The following is a 22,118-nucleotide window of genomic DNA, read 5'->3' on the forward strand; positions in this document are numbered from 1 at the left end:
ATATTAGAGAGCGACTCCTTTAGTGAAGCAGTCCTATGATTTGGTTTGTATTTTCTGTATATTCTTGATGTGCAACTTCTTGAGATTGTTGATTTTGTATTCTCAGGGTCCTACCATAATATTTGCAGGACTTAGGCTGTATCTTGAACAGGCTCTTATTCTGAGAGAGACCTTTGTTCTTGTTAGCTTTTTCTAATGCTTTCTTCACCATAGTACTTGCAAAATAAACAGCAGAGAATTGTTTGCTTTTGTGGCTATAGTGACTAGATGAGAAAATGCTTGAATGGAACTGGTCAGAAGTGTGTCTTGACAATTATTTAGATATAATAAAACGTATTCTTAATTAAATGCCAGTTGTTGTCAATCAGTTTGGGAAACTGACATACAGTAGCTGGAGGGGAGGAGCATATAAATATGTCTAAATATGTTAGAACACTGCATCTCTAGGGTACAGTGGTCTGCATTATCCAGTACAATTACAGGTGCCTTGTCTACATCCATTACAACTTCCAGTTCTGGACAGTTGAAGAATTGTCTACTATTTCCAAGGAAGTATGCAAAAACTTATTGCTTAGCAGTTCACTTCAAATTCAGGAGAACATGAAACACTGTTTTAACACACTCTAATTAGGAAGGTGGTGATAGATGCCCAGAAATTGCGGGAAATTGAAAATATAAGTTAATGTACTCTTAAATTTACCTGTTGGATTTAAAACACATTTGTTTTTATTATTAAACAGTTTATAACCAAAATTTGGAAAATAAAACAGCCGAATCTAGTCTTTGAGGATTTTTAAACTAATCTTAATGAGTCTATTGAACTGTCCTAAATTCAGCAACAGTTTAATATTTGTCCTCAAATACTGGCTCTTGCAAATGCATTCTTTAGTCAGTGAGTCACTGTTTACCTTTTCTTGAATGCTCATTGTACAACGTTCCATTTCACGTGGTTATCTTTTTGGAAAGTGCATAGTCACCCTACTGTTCTTGGACAGTGTCTGTGTATGCCATAGCACCTGTCTACAGAAAGCTGCATTGTCTTTGGAAAGGATCTTTCTTGGATAGGCAGTTACCAGAGAGAGAAAGAAGTGCTAGATAAGCAAAGCTCATATGAAAAGGATGTGTTTGCAGATCTTTAAATGGTTGCTGACGTTGTAAATTCTAATTTTATTTCTTTTTTGGCCAGCTGTTCTAACTTTTATTTGTATTTATATTAAGACTTTTTTTTTCAGTCATTTTCTTGTACTCTAAATGTCAGCATGTAATTTTTTTCATGGAGTGTGTATGTGTGACGAAGTGGGAATGATCTTGATGTGTTCTTTGAATGCTGAGTGGGGAGTATTGACATGGAAAGGTTGCAGGGGAGTTTTGCAGGAACTGTCTGCACTCGGGAAGGGAGGATACCTGAGCATGTAACATGAGAACCCAGGAGGGGGGTTGGAGGCCAGGTAACACCTCTGCCAGGGAAACTGGACAAAGGAGACACAGCCTGGGGGAGGAGCCAGGGGGAGGTTGAGTGAGATGGCTGGAGGGAGTTTCAGTTTGGAGCTGGCTGGGAGATGGAGAGGGGTGCCCCGACGGAGTTTGGGCTTCCCAACCAGGCTGTGGCCCTCATGGGGCCCCCAGATGGACCTAACTAAAGGGGCCTTGTTGTCTGTACCGGCAAGACCTGTTGTGGACTGTGTTCCTGTCGTCTAAATAAACCTTCTGTTTTACTGGCTGGCTGAGAATCATGGTGAATCGCAGGAAGCTGGGGATGCAGGGCTTTGTCTCCCCCACACTCCATGACAGTATGCATATGCTATACTTGTAGGTACATATGTAATTCTCAATCCAATTAATTTCTCAGGGATTGTATTACTATAGTTTGTGCATTGTCCACGGTCTGGTGAGTGGGTACTACACTGGCTGACAGGCCTGAATTGCTATGTCCCAAATAAGTAAAAGAAATTAAAGCTTTTGCTGATTTTTCTCTTTTCTCTTCCTGGTTTCTAATGTGAAAGTCAGCAAACTGGATGAAGGATTCACACAAAAAGGCCCCTATCACCTTGCAGTCTTTAATGTACTGATCTTCACAACACCCATCCGAGGTAGGGATTAGTACCCCTATTTTACAGATGGGAAGCCGAGACACCGAGGCGCTATGTGCCTTGCCCAAGGTCATACAGGAAGGCTATGGCAGAGCTGGAAACTGAACCCAGGTTTCCCGAGTCTCAGGCTAGCACCTCAACCATAGACCATCCTTCCATGTTTGCGTTTGCTATGTTTTTCCTCTTCTTCTGTCCTTCATTTTGTATGTAGAAATTGCTATGGCTTGAATTTCTTTAGTATTTAAGGCTGCAGAGTTTGTAGGCCATATGGGGGGAGAGACTCCCCACTCACCCTAGTGGATCTTATAAATTCTGCAGGCTCCTAGCCCCATTGACCTCACCTCCTACTTCCCATTTATTTCAAGTATCCCAGTGAATTTTATGTCCCTTGTGCGGTAGTATAGTTTCGTATCGCCCAAGGTTGTGCTGTAGTATGATTTTATTTCTCAAAGTTTGAAACTGGAAGTGGCTAATGTATACATCAAGCACAATCTGGATTTTGGCTTAAATATCAGATGTGACTGGACAAAATGATTTGAGAAAGCATGCTGCTGCCATTAGCTTAATAACTATTTGATTGGAATGTGTCTGTACACTTCAGTGTTTGGGTTAATTTCCCCGTAAAGCACAACACAGATATAGCATCTCTTTTCTAGTGATGTCTTAGTTTTACTCAACTTGTGGTAAATGGCACAAGTACATTTAAAAGTTTCTTGTCCCAAGCTGGGTAGGGTTAGATTCTGATATCCTTACTTCACAAGTAGTCCCAATGGAGCCAACAGGAGTAAGGAGCATCCTGACTAAGGATGTGAAAATCTGGCGCACAAAGATTGAATGTTTTGGTCTGAATTAGAACCTAGAGCCTGTCTAGGTAAGTCTTTTAGTCTAACGGCTTAGAGTGCGCTCACATTTGTGACTGTTTTATATTCCACTTGTTAAATAATATTGATTCTAGTGAATTAGTAGTTTTATTAGTAAGAGCATTGCAAATGAAGAAATAGCCCACCATTTATGGCTGATAATGGACTCTTTCATGTATAGGTAATTGATCTCCAAGGCCCCAGGTTGGCAGTTCTGAAAACCAATATTGTCTGATGGTGGTTTGGTAGAATAATATGCGTTGGTTATCACTGTCTAGTTCTTAATGGATGGGTGTTCATGTTACAAAAACACACTTGCAGTAGGTAGTAATTGGCCCCTGTTTTTGTTAGCTTAATACATAACAATACTTTAGTTAGCCTAGAAACTTTCCTTTCCCTATGGATCATTCCTGTAGGGCACAGCATACTGGCATATCACTGATCAAGTGTACACTGGGATCCAGTGTTAATCATCAGCTTTTCTTATAACTAAATTCACTTAAACCATTTTAAATGAGAATTTTAAAGAAGTAGAAGGAAAAATAAAGTTTTTAGAGGAATCTTCCTAATTCTTTTAAATAATTGTCTTCAAAGTAACTGGCGGGGGGGGGGAAGGGAGGGAGGGGAAACAATAGAAAATAACAAACTGGCCTAACATTATAATTTTATTTCTACTTGTCTGGAAAATCTGGTTAGTGGCTCAAGAACTATTTTTGTAGTTTGGAGTGAAAAATGAATTAATTATTCCTTTCTTAGAACTTAAAGCATATTTTATTTCCCAAATTATGGGATTCTGTAAAACCATAGTGAGCAAGGTGCTTTGAAATACTGGCTTTCTGCAGCTTCATCTATGCAAACAAGCCCATGGAAAAGGATTTTGCAACTAAAACCTTTCTCTTAGTACATCAAAACTGTTTGACCTCCTTTTCAAAAGCTTCAAAGGTGGTGTAAAAATATTCACCAGGTATGAAAATGTAGTAATTTCATACAGCTATCCTATTTTACATGGTGTATTCTAACCAAACTTCCTTTTAAAAAAAAAAAACCAAAAAAACACAGTCTCAAATTGCATATTATGATAATATCTGCAATGTGTTGGCTTCTGAGACAGAAGTTAGCTACTGAAAAACAAATGCACTGGCAAAAATACTACCTTAAATGAAGATCACATGGAGTTTTATCTGGTATCTTGACGTTGAGCATGTTCAGTGGAAAATCTCCCCAGAAATGTCAAGATAAGCTTCTAATAAATGACAAGACCATTCCTAATTGAACAAAGCTCTCTTTGTAACAGGTAGAAAACAGACAGCAAAGTCTGTCTCTGCATTTGGAAGCTTATTGACATTTCTCTCCTCAAAAAAGAAGGGTTGATTTGAATAATTTGTGTAGGGTACAATATGCATAGTCATATGTTTACCTATAAAGTATTTTGCAAGATTACTTCAAAAAGCTAAAGTCTCATAAGTATGTGTATTCACAAAGCATATACAGTATGTATAAAATCACATGAATTTTATCAAAATTCATTGAGAGGCGGACTATCTTGGGAGAGAAGCTAATGGATATGTAATAGGCTGATTTATAGTTGTTTGTGTAGCCTCAGAATAAATCACTTTGCTAGTAAAATAAAGAGCTTGAATCTCGATGCATTGAGCAAAAAGGGTCAGTTTCCCAAGAATCTGTCTTGGAAAGGAAAAGTCAAAAGGAAATTATTTAAGCATCTTTGAAAACAGTTTATCCGACATCCCTAAACAACAAATTTACAAGACTGTTGAGAGTTTTACTGTGGTGTTCCCTTTTCTCCCATTAGTCCAACAAATGTTGAGAAACATATAGAATATCAAAAGGTTACCGTTAATAGGAAAGAAAGACAAAGAAATAGAAAACACATTGATTCACAAAGTTATTTAGACTATGCAATGCCTAATGATTTCATAGGTGTGTGGCTTGTGAGGAACCTAGCACATACTGGGAGCTTATGTTTCCTGAAGCATCTGGCACTGGCTTCTGTCGAAAGACTAACCATTGGTCTGACTCAGAATACTGCCATTCTTATGTTTATATATATGTATGTATATTGCATATGAGCTATACATGTAAGATATACCTGTGTTGGGAACAGGTGGCTTTTCCATAATACTTCTTTGTAAATCAGACTAATGTATCTCTACTTGCCCATATCTTGATATTGTGCACTTTTTTGCTTTTTCCATATAACACTCTTCCTGCTGGTGAATATTCATTCCTGTTATGTTCTCTCATTCTCAGACTGTTGAGATGGTACAAACTGACACACTGGATGTAATCCTTTTTTATCTTTAGAAGTGATGCTTCAATTTTGAATTGTTTGGAGTTTAGTTTTCTTTGTGAAACCAAAACACCCACTGGTTCTGTGTAATATATTAATGTATAGTAGAACATTTTAAAAATTATTAGGCATTGAATGGCTCAGGTGAATAGTAATAAAAGAATTTTTCACAAATTCTAGATCACCAGTTTGAGTGCAATCTAAGACAACAGTGACTAACAGTCATTACCATCTGCTAACTCTACAGTGGCCTGAAATGAGTTGGTTGTCTCAGTCCAATTTATAGTGGAGGGTTGTCTGTATCCCAGTTGTCATCTTTTTTTAGCCATTTCTGCAGAAACAGGCCAGGTGTTGAACTGAATGCACATGGAGAATGAGCTACTGTCTAACATCTCAAGGTGTTCCTTCTAAATCAAGTTGGAAGCATGCTGATAGGTAAAACCAAGGTATTAGCATTACAAATTTATGTTTGAAGATTTGAACTTGGATTTTTCATATTGGACACAGTGGGTTAATCTGTCAGGGAAAATCTAATTCCTCAGCACTAGGTCTGAGTGAATGGAATTTGAGAAAGAGGCTAGACAAACAGTGATGGGAGGGACAAAACCCTCCCATGTAATCTGGAAGCAAGGTATGAGAAGCACCTACTCAGCTGATTCATGGCTGTTACTGTTACAACTCATGAGTTGTTTTACTACTTGTAGTCTATTGCACCAGCAGTGCTGGTGGCCAGTGGACCCATGCACTGTGCTGACTTGTTGACTGTACCCTATTACTCCCGAGTAGGAGATTTGGGCCAAAGACAGAGTAAAACTGCAGAGATCTGCAGCAGAGTTTGGCTCAGCATTGCAGTCGACAGCTGTATCTCCCCTTTGCAGTCCTTGCCTTTCCCAGCGTCCCCTTGTAACCTGCATTTTGCACCTTCTGTGGCTGTCACAAGATTCCAAGGAACCCAGAGACTTTACTCTAGAGCAGTGGTTTTCAGCTTTTTTTAGGCTGCGTACTCCTTTCCAAATAATGTAGTCTATTGCGTACCCCAATCGGAGATAGGGTCATAATATAGCTATGATTAAATTGTCACGCCTACTAAATAAAATGCATTGCGTACCCCAGTTTGAAAACTACTGCTCTAGAGCAGCAAGTTCCAGAGTATCAGTGTCCATTTCCATTTTAGCATTTGCAGTATCAATAACTATGTCAACCATTCAGCACAAAATACACTTTCAGTTCCTAAGAATGATTTTCTAAGTGGCATTTAGGGCAATGATAGACAGTTAATGTAAACTTGAGGCAACTGGTGCTCTTTAGAGACATTTAGGGGAGACAGGAGTGGCTAGAGAAAACATTTGTTACTGTTTTGATAGGTGTTTCCCATAAAAGCCCTTTATTTGGTCTTTCCTGTAATACCGTTTCTATATTCTGCTTTTTCAATAGTTAATCCATACATCTTGTCTCTCTTGAACTGAATCAATAGCAAATCTAATAGAGTGTAAAAGAAATAACATGTATATTCCATAGAAAACTGTTTTCACCAGAGCCTTTAAGTACCCCAAAGTCAAGAAATAACAAAGTTAATGCAAATGTAATCTTAACTGCTCCAGCATAATGCATTTGAGTTTTGAAGTATGTGATCACTGAGGCCTAACAGGATGGCTGATGTGCTTGTTAAGGTAAGGATTGTTCAGTGCCTCCTCTCCCCCGCTCCCCTTTTTTTTTTAAACTGCAGAAATAATCTTTGCAGTTTTTCTTAGATTAATCTAGCCACTGTTAAAATCTCTGTGTATTTTACCTCTAGCTCTTTCCCTATTCAGATAAATTGGCCTCAATTATGTGATAAACCTAAAACAGAGCATTAGTGAAATTTATCTGATTACCTAGCAACCCATCTATAGAAGCTTCTTCACTCCAGTTTTGATTGTCAATATTCTTTGTGTGCTGTTATTCTTCTATTAAGAGTATTCTAACAAATGAATTCCCTCCATTTGTGCTCCTTTCTGAAAGATTTATGACTCTGGAGAATTCTATTCTATCAATGTGTCTTCCCTATAGAAATACAACACAGATGGCATGTAACTCATTGCGGCACATATTTATGAGAACAGTTTCACTATAGGAGCTCCCTTTGGAGACTTCCCTTTTATAATTGTGGATTTATTCTACACTCTTCTGTCAGATCTGTTGCCTAGGACTTCTATATGTCCCAGTTTTCTTTTGCCTCTAGGATCAAGTATGTTTAGAAGGGATCACGCTCAGTTCAGGTCGTCTTCTGTTTTTCCCAAGTGAATTAATAGTTCTTATCTTGCCTGATTCTTTATTACCTAACTTTTTATCTTTGATAATGTCAGTAAATTACCAATGTGCCTTTTTTTTTCTTTTTTGCAACAGCTCCCTCAATGAGAAAACACCTCTCTATGTCAGCCCTCAAAAAAGATTGGTCGTATTAGTCTTATATTTCTTTGTACTTATATATCAACAAATAAGTTTAGCACCAGCAGTAATCACAGAAATCTGAGTTATCCAAGCCATAAAACTGAAAATATTCCAGCCAAAAGTTATGTCTCCTAGTAGTGTAAGGAGTTATTTCTGATGACTTTTCACTTGGAACACCATGGCACTTGGTGAGCAAGTATAGTTCAGTCCCCCACCCATAAGACAAAGTTGGAAAATTACTTAAAAGGTGCACTGCTAGAGATGGGTGGGGCAATATGAGAGATTTTTTCAAAGGCACCAAATGCAGTTAGGTGTCTAATTTCCATTGACTTTCAATGAGAATTAGTTGCCTAACTGCAGTTAGTATCTTTGAAAATCTCCCCACTAGTCAGTAGTTCACTCTTTTTCTGAGCAATAATAATTTAAAGATTCATTCCCAACCTTCTTAAAATAAGGACTAAAAATAAATATTCAACATTACTGAACGCATTGTTGGACTTGCCACCCAGTAACCAGAATAAAACGCTATTGTGGTGTACCTCCACATTAGTTTTGACTAGCTCAGATTTGCTTGACCTTGAAACTTTTACATCCAGCTGTCTAGTGTGAATTGAATAGTATAACGGTAACTGAGATATTCATGGATGCTAAAATGTTAAAATGGAATAATTTATGGTTACAGATGCAGTTTTAAAACTATCTCAGCAGCAAATTTTGTTACAAATTCTGCTGCATTTAAAAATAAGATTTTTTTTCTGGTTTTGCAATACCATCTTCAATAAAGTAAATGGTGGTGGTCAGAGAAGGGACACGAGAATTAGCAAAAGAGAAGGAGTATTGATTTTATCAGTCTCTGTTTCTCCTTCAGTAAGTTGCAAGGGGCAACATTGTTGAGTATGAGAAAGGCTTTGAAATGAAGATGCCTGTTGTGTGATGTCTATATAACTTACCTTGAAAATTTACATTTCCAATGGCACAAAGTGGTCTATGGGGGTCAGTGGCTATTAAATGAATCATGGTTTGTCTCTCTAGAATACACTGCATTGAACTGGATGCTATGAACACTTCATCACTATCTTAAGAATGTCACTGGAACAGTATATAGTAACAGGGTTGCCATGGATGTTTTGATTGTTTTGGATTTTTGCCAGCACACTATAAATAATTAAACACCATGGACTTAACTGTTAAGACAGGACTGGTGAAAATTAAGGTGACAGACTCTGGTTAATTTGTTTGACTACAGAATGAAAAGGTGGATTGTGCATACATTTTCTTCTATTTATTTCTCGTCATAGTTGCAAGGTTAGAATTGCCTAAGTAATTGTACCTCTTGTGGGCTGTCAGCTTTGTAGTCCTTGGAGCTGGCAGGGTTTAAGAAAAAAAAGAAAAAAAAAGTGTATTACTATCCACTATTTTGATTGTGGTGGTGCCTGTAATGTGCTAGGCCCTTTTCAAACAAAGGTAGATGCACTTCTCTTTTAAGTCAGCCTTTTCTGCCCACTGTCCTGCTAAGAGCTGTGATTCTGGCTTAACACAATAATAGTAAATACTTTTTGAATGTGAATGTTTTTACAGAATTGTAAAACTTAAAATTACAGCCCTATTTCTTCCCGATTTCTATTGTATTTTTCTTGTTACTTTTATTAGTTTTAAAAATTGTTAGATAATGTTGTAAAGAGAATATTGGGGTATGTTGTAGGCATTAAAGGGAATGTGAACTTTTGATTAAAAGTTTTAGTTTCTAGAGCAGGGGTAGGCAACCTCTGGCATGCGTGCCAAAGGCAGCACACGAGCTGATTTTCTGTGGCACTCACACTGCCCAGGTTCTGGCCACAGGTCCTGGCCACTGGTCCAGGGGGCTCTGCATTTTAATTCCGTTTTAAATGAAGCTTCTTAAATGTTTTAAAACCCTTATATATTTTACATACAACAGTAGTTTAGTTATATATTTTAGACTTATAGAAAGAGATCTTCTAAAACGTTAAAATGTATTCCTGGTACGTGAAACCTTAAATTAAAGTGAATAAAAGACTCAGCACACCACTTCTGAAAGGTTGCCGACCCCTGTTCTAGAGTGTTTTTCCGGTGCTGTCTTCATTGGTGCTATTTGGGGCCTGCAGTTATTTTTGGCTTCTTTTATTTTATACTGCTTTATATCCAAGAAAGAACTAGGCTTTACCACGTTCCCACTCCACTGGATTTTTTTAGCTATTCTGAGGGTGATATGTCAATATCAGGGCAGCTATATAGTGAAATCTAGATTGTGGTCGTCTTTGGAAAAGCAGATAGGTAATTACAACTTTTAAAAAATATTCATAATCTAAAATAATTTAAGGTTGTAATTAGTGTTCTGCACTTTTCAAGCTAGAACTCAGGTAACAGTTATATAGTATGACTTTGGTGATAAGCTGATATTTGGAGTGACTGAGAAGCCTGATATAGGCTGAATTACATAAAACCTAAAGGAAATTAAATATAAGCCTTGCAAGCAATAATAGAGGATGCCAGATAGACATTGGAAAAAGTTTGATACTGTGCATACTGCCTAAGAAACCTTATGCATGGTTTTGGTACTTCTATAGTGTATTTTTCTCCCTTTTTCATCTAGGAAAAGCCAGCTATTGTATGTTTCCTATAATTTTTAGCAGGGGTGGAAAAGGAAATGGTTTCTTAATGATTTGATCAGAAAAATGCGTTTTGCTATCTGATGCCTGAAATATAGTGGACCCCTATTTTAATACCAAAAGGGAAAAAATCATGTGTGTTTTGGAAATTTCTTGTACACAGAATAGGGAATGGTTTGCTTGCGTGAAGATGCTGAGATTTAAATAGTAGGTGCCGTAGCATCTGTGATGATATGAAACTGAGTATCCAGTATTAGAATGATGAGCAGACTCTTTGTTCTAATCAGTATTTTAAGTGTAGTAAATACAGTGTGCTTTGTTACAGAGCTATAAAATGTGAAACATCTCTTAGGGTGGGGGCTTCTTTCCATTTTCTTTTCATTTTTTTATAATAAATACCTATGACTGCACTGAATGAAAATGCTTAATCTTATACAAGATTGAGCTATTTTAGGCAGCTGTTATCATATTTTTGTTGCATTGAGGAAATAGCAGTTCTTTTACAATGACAAAACGCATTAAGATCTTAAACATCTTAAGTACCACTTGTGTTTTTCTGGCACAAGCCTTGATGATTCCCAAATACAATGTGGATGTCACGTCCACATTTACATGGGAAGTTATGTAGTGCTTTCTAAAAAATAATCTTATGCTTTTTTTCCAGCTTCAAAGGCAGATAATATTTTTTTTTCAACGAGTTGGTAGTGCTCCCTCAGAAAATTGGCACTGGCAGTGAAAATTTTGCAGCCAATATATTTTTCATTAGTTCTTGGTATTTGGGAATTCATGCTTCTAGGTGCCAAGGGGGCTAATGTGGTCAAAATTAAAGCTACAAGCTCTTCTGCTTTTATATTAAATCCAAATGTGAGATTTGTGATTGACAGCTACTACCTGAGGCTCAAGTAAAGGTTCATGCTGGCTTTTTTTAATTCCCTCCACAAAGGTATTAATTGTGTTTTCATGGAAGCATCATACAGCATGGGATATGTGAAATGAGTTACTTTATTTAAAAAATGGCTTCACGAGGTGAAAGCCCAGCTTGATTATAGATATGCATCTAAGCTCTAAAGAAGACCTGGGGAAAAACTGTTGACATTTGATTGGGAAGGAGAAATCGGTTATTACATGCCAGTTAGGGATGCTATGAAGAACACAGAAAGAAATCAATTAGTGGTCAAATAAAATCTGTTTATTGGGGAGGTTCTTACCCTCTGTATCCATCCTCCTATGTAGAAAGGATAACGTGTAATAGTGTTGCATATAAGACAGCATGAAGCTAAATAATCAGTACAGGAAAAACCCTGGAGAAGCCAATGCAACAGACATCTGTGTGTATAATTTTCTGAACCTAAATATTCCTGACACTGGTGAAATCTACTCCCAATCAGTTTCTCTTCCACAACCATTCAGGCCCCTTTTGAAGTTCAGTATAGTTGAAACAAACTTCATGTTTCCTTCGTCACAATAACAGTGAATTAATCTCATAACATTGCTGCCTGCTAAGAAGCTGACATTTTACCAGTGATACCCTATGTTATGACTATCCTATGACCCAGGAAAGCATAGAGAGCACTCAAGTTCATTCAGCAAGAGGGGAGAAGGGATTGGTTTATCAATTAAATACTGCAACCTTAATAAATGCCACATACATTCTTCAAAGGAACATTGTTGTCATCAGTATCCCCCATATTTAATTTATTAACATTTATTTATTATTATTGAATGCCAAAGGTATGCTCAAAGCATAGGGGAAGACATCCTTTTCCCAAGCAGCTTACACGTTAAATTGGATAAACAGTTCAGTTGTGTAATTGATAAAACCATCTGCTGCTTATTCTGTCTCTATGGTCTGTCTTTGCATACATCATTCATGTATGATGGGGTGAGGTGATTGTTCAGCTTGAATTTGAGAGAACTTGCAAGTGGCAGAAACCATGAGGTCATCTCAGGTAAGTGCCAGTACTGTGAAACATTATTGTATGTTCTATCTATTGCCATACTTTTTTCTGAAAAGACTTGCACAGATGAAGCGTCCTATTTCTCCTCATGGAAACCAATTCTGAGTATGAAAAGTACCTATTGCAGAACAGCTGGTTTAATCTTTCTTTAGGAAGCTTTCACAGTGTTCATATAAGAGGAATTATTGTTTCCAGTTCTACATTTTTGGAGAAAAACTATATAAAAGTATTGTACGTAAATAATAAATTGATAAAACATGTATTTTACATCTTTCCAAGTAAGTTGTCCAAAAATCTGAAGCTGTGATCATATGGTGATCCTATGTTTTGCAAGAAATGGGATTTGCGAGAATCAGTCCTTGAGTATTAGAGCTTAGAAAGCATAGTTTATATTCTTGTGAAAAGAGGGGGGGGGGGAGGTGTGTACGCGCATATGCAGTTTTCAGAGAGACCTACTATATTATCCCTAAATGGTGCTCAAAACAATTTTCAAAGCAAGGCTGTTGAGCTACATTTCTGGCAATGTGGATGACAAACTGATTTCTGTGACAGACTTATACGAGCTGTCATAAACAGATAGTTAAGGGTTAATGTCTCTTTTACCTGTAAAGGGTTAAGAAGTTCAGTAAACCTGGCTGACACCTGACCAGAGGACCAATAGTGGGACAAGATACTTTCAAATCTTGGTAGAGGGAGTTCTTTGTTTGTGGGTTTGTTCGCTCTCGGGACTGAGAGGGACGGGACATCCATCCAGGCTCTCCAAATCTTTCTGAATCAGTCTCTCATGTTTTAAACTTGTAAGTAGCACAGGCAAGGCATGTTAGTCTTATGTTTGTTTTCTCAACCTGTAAATGTTCCTTTTTTGCTGGAAGGATTTTTACCTCTGTTTGCTGTAACTTTGAACCTGAGGCTAGAGGGGATTTCCTCTGGGCTATATGAATCTAAGTACCCTGTAAGCATTTTCCATCCTGATTTTACAGAGATAATTTTTACCTTTCTTTCTTTAATTAAAAGCTTTCTTTTTAAGAACCTGATTGATTTTTTCTTTCTTGTTTTAAGATCCCAGGGAATTGGGTCTGGACTCACCAGGAGTTGGTGGGGGAATGGTTAATTTCTCCTTGTGTTAAGATCCAAGGGGTTGGATCGGTATCACCAGGGACTTGGTGGAAAAGCCTCAAGGCAGCCCAGGGAGGGGAAAGTTTTGGGGGGACAGGGAGTGTGCCAGACACTGGAATTCTGGCTGGTGGCAGCGTTACCAGATCTAAGCTAGGAATTAAGCTTAGAAGGGTCCATGCAGGTCCCCACATCTGTACCCTAAAGTTCAGAGTGGGGGAGGAAACCTTGACACGAGCATACACTGACAAAATAAACAACAAGTCTTTTGTTGCTCTGTTAACATTATGCAGTTAAGACCAGTCATGCTGTAGTTTTGTACCAAAATTAAATGTGATACAAAACACTATTGTTAGCATTTCTTCCCCTCCTGCCCACTACCATTGTAGCTCTAGATTAAAAGTACTATTCTTCCCTTCCATTCATTGCCACTTCTCATTTAGAAATAAATATACCACTCACATTGTTTATAAGCAATAATCAGATATTTTTTGGTAAGAAAACATTTTAAAAGTTGCTAATTACTATGATATTATGCCATGTACTAGTTTTTGGTTTTGTTAATGTAAAAATCTAAAATAGCTGGAAATGGTGAAATTAAAACAGCCCTTCAATGTATTTATGTAGGTGTTTCAGTGTCGGGGACATAAGATTTGATCCTATGTATCATTAATCCACAAAAACTACAGTAAAATAATATTACAGTTGCAAAGTCAAATACTCAAAAATTAGGAAATGTGAGAATTAAGGTTGGCTGAGCATGTTGTATATGCATTGGGATAGTGTTTTAATTACATAATGGTACACTTTCTTTTACATATTTAATAATGAGGTTAGTGCTTATGCCTGTCTAGTCCCACTAAAGTTTTCCCCAAATATTTGTACGATGGGGCCCCGAGAGAGCTACCTTATGGGAGCTTCTATAGAAACTAACCAGATTCTGTGCTGCCTCATAATGTACGCTCCTAGATGAACCAATGCATACCTGACTAGTGCACAGCATATCAAGCCCTGATGTAGGTGTATGGAAAGTGGCCCAAATTTATGACATCACCTGCAATTAAGTTAGCATGCTCTGAAAGAATTTGGGATGTTGACATTCCAGGAAAGGCTCTCAGAGGCTGGCTGGCAAAATCCCTGTAGCCTCAAAGCTGTGCATGTTTTTTCACTGCTCTGATACCAGGCATTCAATTAACGGGAATACATTTGAACCCAGTGGGGGTAATTTTTATGTATTTTAAAGATTCTGTCTACCAAAAGTCACTGTGTAAAGGGTGGGAATATTATGGATTTTTTTTTTTAACAAATACATTGTAAATGTGACTTCATGAAGCAAGATTATTTCAGCTGAAGTGGTTAGACTGTGGTTTTGACTTATTGAGGCTATAATTAAGTTTAAGATCAGGAGAGTCCAGAGTGGATTCATTTAAATAATCAGTCCTAATCATGTTTTGCATTTATACTTTTTAGTTATTTTCCCTTTAAAATTTTTTTTAATTGGTTGGTAACAATTAAAACATTTGATTTGCAACTAAATATAGCTTTACACTAAATTTGGTGCTGCTTTTTGCTAACCAGGAAGATGCACCGTGTTTATACATGTTTATATAACCAGATACGTAGCTTACTGTTTTACCTGATGATGATGATGATGATGAAGTTTTACTTGCTATTTGTGCCAAGCTCTATTTGGATGGAAATTGAAATTCAGTTAAAATGCATGTTGGGGGGACCTCAGAAAGAAAAAGGTTGAGAACCTCTGCTCTAAACGTAGATTGCCTGCAAAACTACAGTTAACAGTCACTACTTTGTCTAACTGAACATTTCTCAGAGAGATGCTCTTCATTATTTCCCTAAGGAATAAGTAAGTCCCAGGTTTGGTTGGTCAACTTGCTAGGCATTTTCAGAAACACATTGTTCTCATCAGTGTAAATGATTTTACAAAGTCTGATGACAAAATGGATACAAGCTGAGTGCTGAGATACAGAAGTAGCCCCACCTTTCCCTTCCTATTCCTCTCCCTCTTCCTCCAGAGTTTCCCAAACATTCAGTGAGGGACAGGGTTCCCCATACCATGGAACAGGCCATAGATCTGGTCACCGGACCACACTGATCTCCATATACGTGGTGGCTCTATCTCTCTGGTGGCAGTTCAGAAGCACAGGCACTGGAGCTTCAAAGGAGCCATCAGGGTTTCCTTTGGCTGTACTTGACCCTAGGATTTCACACACACCCCCTTTAAGAGGGATGTTGTGCAGCATGGATTGGCCCTGCGAAAAAGGTAATGTAGCCTTTCTTCACAAAAATCTGTTTGGCCTATTTGTGGGGGGAGTATGTATTCCCTTTTGGCCTAATCTTTTCTAATGCATACTTGCCCACTGCTTGCCCTCAGTATGCCCAGTACCTTCCCCTGCCCTGCATATCCTGATCAAACAGGGAATGGGGGGGAGGTGATGCCATTGGAGGGATGAGATCCATGTGTGGATTTCTGGGGGCACAGTCGTCACCAGAAACTTCTGTTTCATGGTTGGAATGGGCTAGAGACTGCCTGTCTCCAAGGCTGTATGTCAAAGTATTCCGAAATGTAAAATAAATTCTTCAGTGACTTTTAAAGTGATTATCACACTAACTGCTAGCACGACTTAGGTGACCTATGTGTTTGATTCCTGTGGCTGTTGGACAGTTTTGGATGCTGTGTATTTTATGGTCTGGGGCCTGAATATCCAAGCTGCTGAGCAGTATCAAACACCTGCTGACTTGATTGGGAGCTGGGACTGGTCAGCACCTTGCAGGATCAGGCTTTCAGTCCGCAGAAATTATTCAAGAAGAAAGAATTAAAGTAACCAAGTTATAATAATTCACTGGTCATAGGCATTCAAATAACTTTGGTCTTCAGCAATGGCACATTGGAAATAGGAATCAGGGATGTCAGAAAGCAAGATTTTGTGGGTCCTTTCAGATTGTGATGTTGGCTTTTTAAACCCAGTGTTCTTCCACACATGTTTCAGTAGGCTTCATACACATCCATTTTAAATCGTTATGTGCACTGCTCTTAGCTGTGTACTTAGATAGCTTTCAGTTTTAACAGTCTGCACTGGTCTACTGCTTTGTTCTTCAAAATCATTTTTCCTCAATATTTTTAAAGTTTAGATCATTAACTAATCTGGATGAACTTGCTAAAATGCTCTTTGAGGACTCCAGTGTCAAATAAAATTTTGAGTCCCTGTATTGACATCAGGCAAAGAACAATATGGTTTATACAATCACTTTATTTATATTTTGGTTATCTAACTAATGCAAAACAGTTACTTCCTTTAAAGTCTTGTTTTTCTTTTTTTTTAATCCTGCACTTTGGCAAACCTTTTGTGTTAGTTAAAGCAACTTCACTGTACACTATTAATGGCCAAGTTACTGTTGTTGTTGGGTTTCTGATTGCATTCCTTCTTATTATATTACCATTGAGCTGGAGAAAAGGAACTTTGTGTCCTTAGAGCAGCAACAGAGTAGCTTCTAAAGCATTTCAGTGCTATATATATTATTTATTTAATACTTTGCATTTAGAATGAGAGACTTTTTGTGAACAAAGAGTAAATGCTTTGATTGCATGAGGCAGAATGGACTAGTGGAGTGAGTACAAGAGCAAGAATTATGAAGACACACATTCTTATCCTGTCTCTGCAAAAGATGTGCTATGTTCCCGTTGCCAAATCACTTGTCTCATTTTTCAGATCTGTAAAGTGGGGCTAATACTTTACAGATAAATTCTCTAAAGTCCTGTAAAGTCTTTTGAAACATGTGAAGTGCTGAATAGGTACGGCAGTAAATAATAACAATAATAATAATGCATGATATAACTCCAGCTTTCATTGCACCATGCTTAGATAATAGTCGGAATATGTTAAATGCCTCTTGAGAAGACAAAGGGGCAGATAATGATCTCAGTTATGCTTGTGCAAATCTGGAGTAACCCTATTGACTCCAATACTTATGCTACATTTACACCAGCATAACTGAGATGAGAAACTGACATCAAGCCTCTAATATCCATATTCTCTAGCTTAAAAATAAATATTTAAAATAGGGCTGTCGATTAGTCGCAGTTAACGCACGTGATTAACTCAAAAAAATTAATCGCGAATAATCGCACTGTTAAACAATAGAATACCAATAGAAATGTATTAAATATTTTTGGATGTTTTTCTACATTTTCAAATACAACTTTTTCAGTTACACAGAATACAAAGTGTACAGAGCTCACTTTATATTTTTTATTACAAATATTTGCACTGTAAAAATGATAAAAAATAGTAATTTTCAATTCTCCTCCTCCAGGTACTGTAGTTTATCATGAAAGTGCAATTTACAAATGTATTTTTTGTTACATAAGTGCACTCAAACAAAACAATATAAAACTTTAGCGCCTACAAGTCCAATCAGTCCTACTTCTTGTTCAGCCAACCGCTCAGACAAACAAGTTTATTTTCATTTGCAGAAGATAATGCTGCCTGCTTCTTGTTTACAACGTCACCTGAAAGTGAGAACAGGAGTTCACATGGCACTGTAGTAGCCGGCGTCGCAAGATATTTACATGCCAGATGCGCTAAAGACTCATATACCTCTTTGTGCTTCGGACATCATTCTAGAGGACATGCTTCCAGGCTGATGATGTTCGTTAAAAATATAATGCATTAATTAAATTTGTTACTGAATTCTTTGGGGGAGAATTGCATGTCTCCTGCTCTGTTTTACCCACATTCTGCCATATATTTCATTTTATAGCAGTCTTGGATGATGACCCAGCACATGTTGTTCATTTTAAGAACGCTTTCACTGCAAATTTGACAAAATGCAAAGAAGATACCAATGGGAAATTTCTAAAGATAGCTACAGCATTCGACCCATGATTTAAGAATCTGAAGTGCCTTCCAAAATCTGACAGGAATGAGGTGCAGAGCATGCTCTCAGAAGTCTTGAAAGAGCAACACTCTGATGCAGAAACTACAGAACCTGAACCACCAAAAAAGAAAACCAACCTTCTGCTGGTGGCATCTGACTCAGATAATGAAAATTAATCAGTCCGCATTGCATTGGATTGTTATTGAGCAGAACCTGTTATCAGCATGGACGCATGTCCTCTGGAACAGAGATTGGAACATCAAGAGACAGCTTGACAGCCCTAATTTAAAACCTTCCTAGTAATAAGATTGACTTGTTTGGGTTTTTTTTTGTTTTCATTTATTTTAAGGCCAGATCTCAGCTAGTATGAATCAGTATGGCTCCATCAAAGTCAATAAGGTATGCTCACTTACACGAGCTGAGGATCTGACCCATTGATCGCAGAAATTGGTGGAAGGATTTTAAAAAGCCCACCAAACTATTACATTGTAGAAGAAATTAGCATGTTAGAATATGATGCACATCCAAGTCCCTGGTATGGAACAATAAATATGTTGTAATTTAAATAATAAGAACCTGGGGTGGAGAATTACATAAGGGAAATAATTTTAGTGGGCAGTTTGACATTTTTCTTTGGGGGTAGGGAGCAGAGGAGAGCAAATAATGTTTGTACTTAGCTAGACAACCAGTGAAGAAAAAGCTGAAACAGCAGATGATCCACACATCTCCCTGAATCCATGCAGAATAAGCCTGTTTCTCATGGCTTTTTATGAATTTAAGGACTGGAGGACATTAAGTAACATGAGGATGGAAAAGGATCTTTAAAGTGCTCAATCCTACAAGGTGAAGAGCACTCCTGTGAAGTGCAAAGAACTCCCACTTGCCAGCGACTTTGGTTGGGAATTGAAGGCCTAGCACCTGGCAACAATGCTCAACATTTCTAAGAATGGAGCCCTAACTTACAACAGCCAAGGAAATGGAACAAGCAGTCTAGAACCCAGATACACCTAGAGACTTCCTAGTCATATTCTGTTGCTGTAGTTTTAGTTTTCATATTAAGTAGTGCACATAGGATAAGGAAATTAAGTACTGATTGTCTACCCCTGTACTTAAAGACCCCTTTAATCAATAGCACATGGAGAAATAGAGGTACAAACTGACCACTTGTGAAGCAATGCGATTTACTTTAGTGTGTTCTAATGTGAGACAGATCCAGTCTGAAATTATCCTGGTTAAAGGGCTCAAGTGTCCAGGTAAATGCATATCCAACTGCCAAGTGTCTTCAGATTTGTCAGTCTTGTTCAGTAACTCTTTTGTGGTGAATTTGAGAGGAAATGTTTGCCAAAATGAAAGGGTTGATTTAAGGTGTTGGTTCCTTCTAGGGAGCTCAGAGCTTTTACCTTGAGAATTTTGTTCGTGTAAATAGGGCATGATTTGGCCCCCACAGTAGTTAGCTCATATGAATTGTGTGGCTTTTAAGGCATTTGTGATGGTAAATCAAGGGTTAAAACTGTTCATATTAGCAGGAAAACATAGCATGAGCAAGCTGCCAGCACAAATATCAAGGCACTGTTCCTGCATAATGCTTAACTGAAGGTTAGTGATCAGCTTAAAACATAGAAAGACTCTTAACAAGAGCTGCCAAATTAAAGCAACAAGCATTTAGAGAGAGTCTTCCTTTCTCAATGGGGAGGTTGGATTGACTAAAACTCAGGCTATTGTTCCTTGATCTAAGAAATCAATAAAGATGCATTTTCTAAATTAGTTTTTATAGCACTTAAAAAACAGGCAGCCTGACTTACATTAGAGAATTACAGATCAGATATTTATTTTAACTACCAAAGATAATGGTGAAAGAATTAGACCCTCTTTCAGGGTCTTGTCTGACTTTAGTTTAAATGGGTTCAGAGTTTGATCAGAATTTTTTTTTTAGATTTAAAGGAAACAGCAACACTTTATTTAAGTCTTCTGGTATTAAAGGGCCAGACACAGTTTGTGTTGAGTAGCTCTTGTGATTGATCAGAACTAATTTTTAATCTCCAAACCTCCTCTAACATATAAAGTAAAAGGATTTATTGAAGTAGCTGGTTTACTGATAAGTTATAGTAAGCTGGATGCACAAAGGGAACCTGTTGATCCAAATCTTGATTCATAGCACTCTATATAAGAATAGCCTGCTACTCTAGGTAGGTTGTGGGTTGTTTTTTTTTTATTTTATTTTTTAAATAAGTGATATTTCCCTTCTCTTCTAAAACATTCCTATCCTAGATTTTTACTGTTCCCTGAAAGGATTATGGGCTGAGCACCTGATGCAAAAAATATGATTTAATTTTTAAAACGTAAGGATAATGTTCTAGTTCACATAGTCAAACATCTAGCAGCCTTCAACTACCTGAAGGGGGGTTCCAAAGAGGATGGAGTTTTGGCTGTTCTCAGTGGTGGCAGATGGCAGAACAAGGACTAATGGTCTCAAGTTGTAGTGGGGGAGGTCTAGGTTGGATATTAGTAAAACCAATTTCACTAGGAGGGTGGTGAAGCACTGGAATGGGTTACCTACGGAGGTGGTGGAATCTCCATCCTTAGAGGTTTTTAAGGCCCAGCTTGACAAAGCCCTGGCTGAGATGATTTAGTTGGGGTTCCTCCTGCTTTGAGCAGGGGGTTGGACTAGATGACCTCCTGAGGTCTCTTCCAACCCTAATCTTCTATGATTCTATGATCTTTTCAGCATGCCAAAATATGAAATGGGAAGAAATGTCATAGTTCATCATTTCCTGTATAAAATTAATCTGCAATATGCTAAGAGTTTCTGCCAACTAAAAAAATGGTGGAAATGGTTTCTAGTCACTGCCTGCAACTGTCACAGTCGGGTTATCGGCAGCCAGACCTAGTGGTATCAGAGCCAGAGTGCACAGTCACAAGATAGGAGTCAGGAATCAGCTGGGTCAGGATACTGGGAGATCAGAAGCAGGAGACAAACTTGAGATCAGAACGACGAGTCAGGAATGATAAGCCAGGTCATGTACATAGCAGTGAGACTTTTTAACTCTTTACAGGTAGAGCAAATAGAGATCAGCGACTAGGAGGGATTTTATAGGTACTGGCTGGCTGGGAGTCCATAAAAGGGAGCTACCCCCACCCAACTTCATTTTTCACAGCAGCTTTGTCAGTAACTACAGTACTGTAGTCAGGTATCAGAGGGGTAGCCATGTTAGTCTGGATCTGTAAAAAGCGACAAAGAGTCCTGTGGCACCTTATAGACCAGGGGTAGGCAACCTATGGCACACGTGCCGAAGGCGGCACGCAAGCTGATTTTCAGTGGCACTCACACTGTCCGGGTCCTGGCCACTAGTCTGGGGGGCTCTGCATTTTAATTTAATTTTAAATGAAGCTTCTTAAACATTTTAAAAACCTTATTTACTTACATACAACAATAGTTTAGTTGTATATTATAGACTTATAGAAAGAGACCTTCTAAAAACATTAAAATGTATTACTGGCACACAAAACCTTAAATTAGAGTGAATAAATGAAGACTCGGCACACCACTTCTGAAAGGTTGCTGACCCCTGTTATAGACTAACAGACGTATTGGAGCATAAGCTTTCGTGGGTAAATACCCACTTCGTCAAATGCATGCACTGTAGTGTAGACACTTGCTACAGCGACGGGTGGGGTTTTACCATCACTCTAGTAAATCCCCTCCCTCGAGATGTGGTGGCTAGGTTGATGGAAGAATTCTTCTGTCAACCCTGTGGTATCTATACCAGGGCTTGGGTCGGTTTAACTGTGTCTCTGGTATGAATTTTTGATACCCCTGAGCGACGTAGCTTAGGTCA

At 38.0% G+C, this 22,118-nt stretch overlaps 1 protein-coding gene across 4 annotated transcripts in view; it reads left to right on the top strand.

Moving 5' to 3' along the window:
• ARHGEF26 (Rho guanine nucleotide exchange factor 26) overlaps window positions 1-22,118 on the top strand; it is a 198,457-nt gene that overhangs the window by 118,835 nt on the left and 57,504 nt on the right. The window lies entirely within an intron of this gene.

The sequence above is a fragment of the Mauremys mutica genome, chromosome 9 (genome assembly GCF_020497125.1).
Source record: "Mauremys mutica isolate MM-2020 ecotype Southern chromosome 9, ASM2049712v1, whole genome shotgun sequence".
Lineage (NCBI taxonomy): Eukaryota > Metazoa > Chordata > Testudines > Geoemydidae > Mauremys > Mauremys mutica.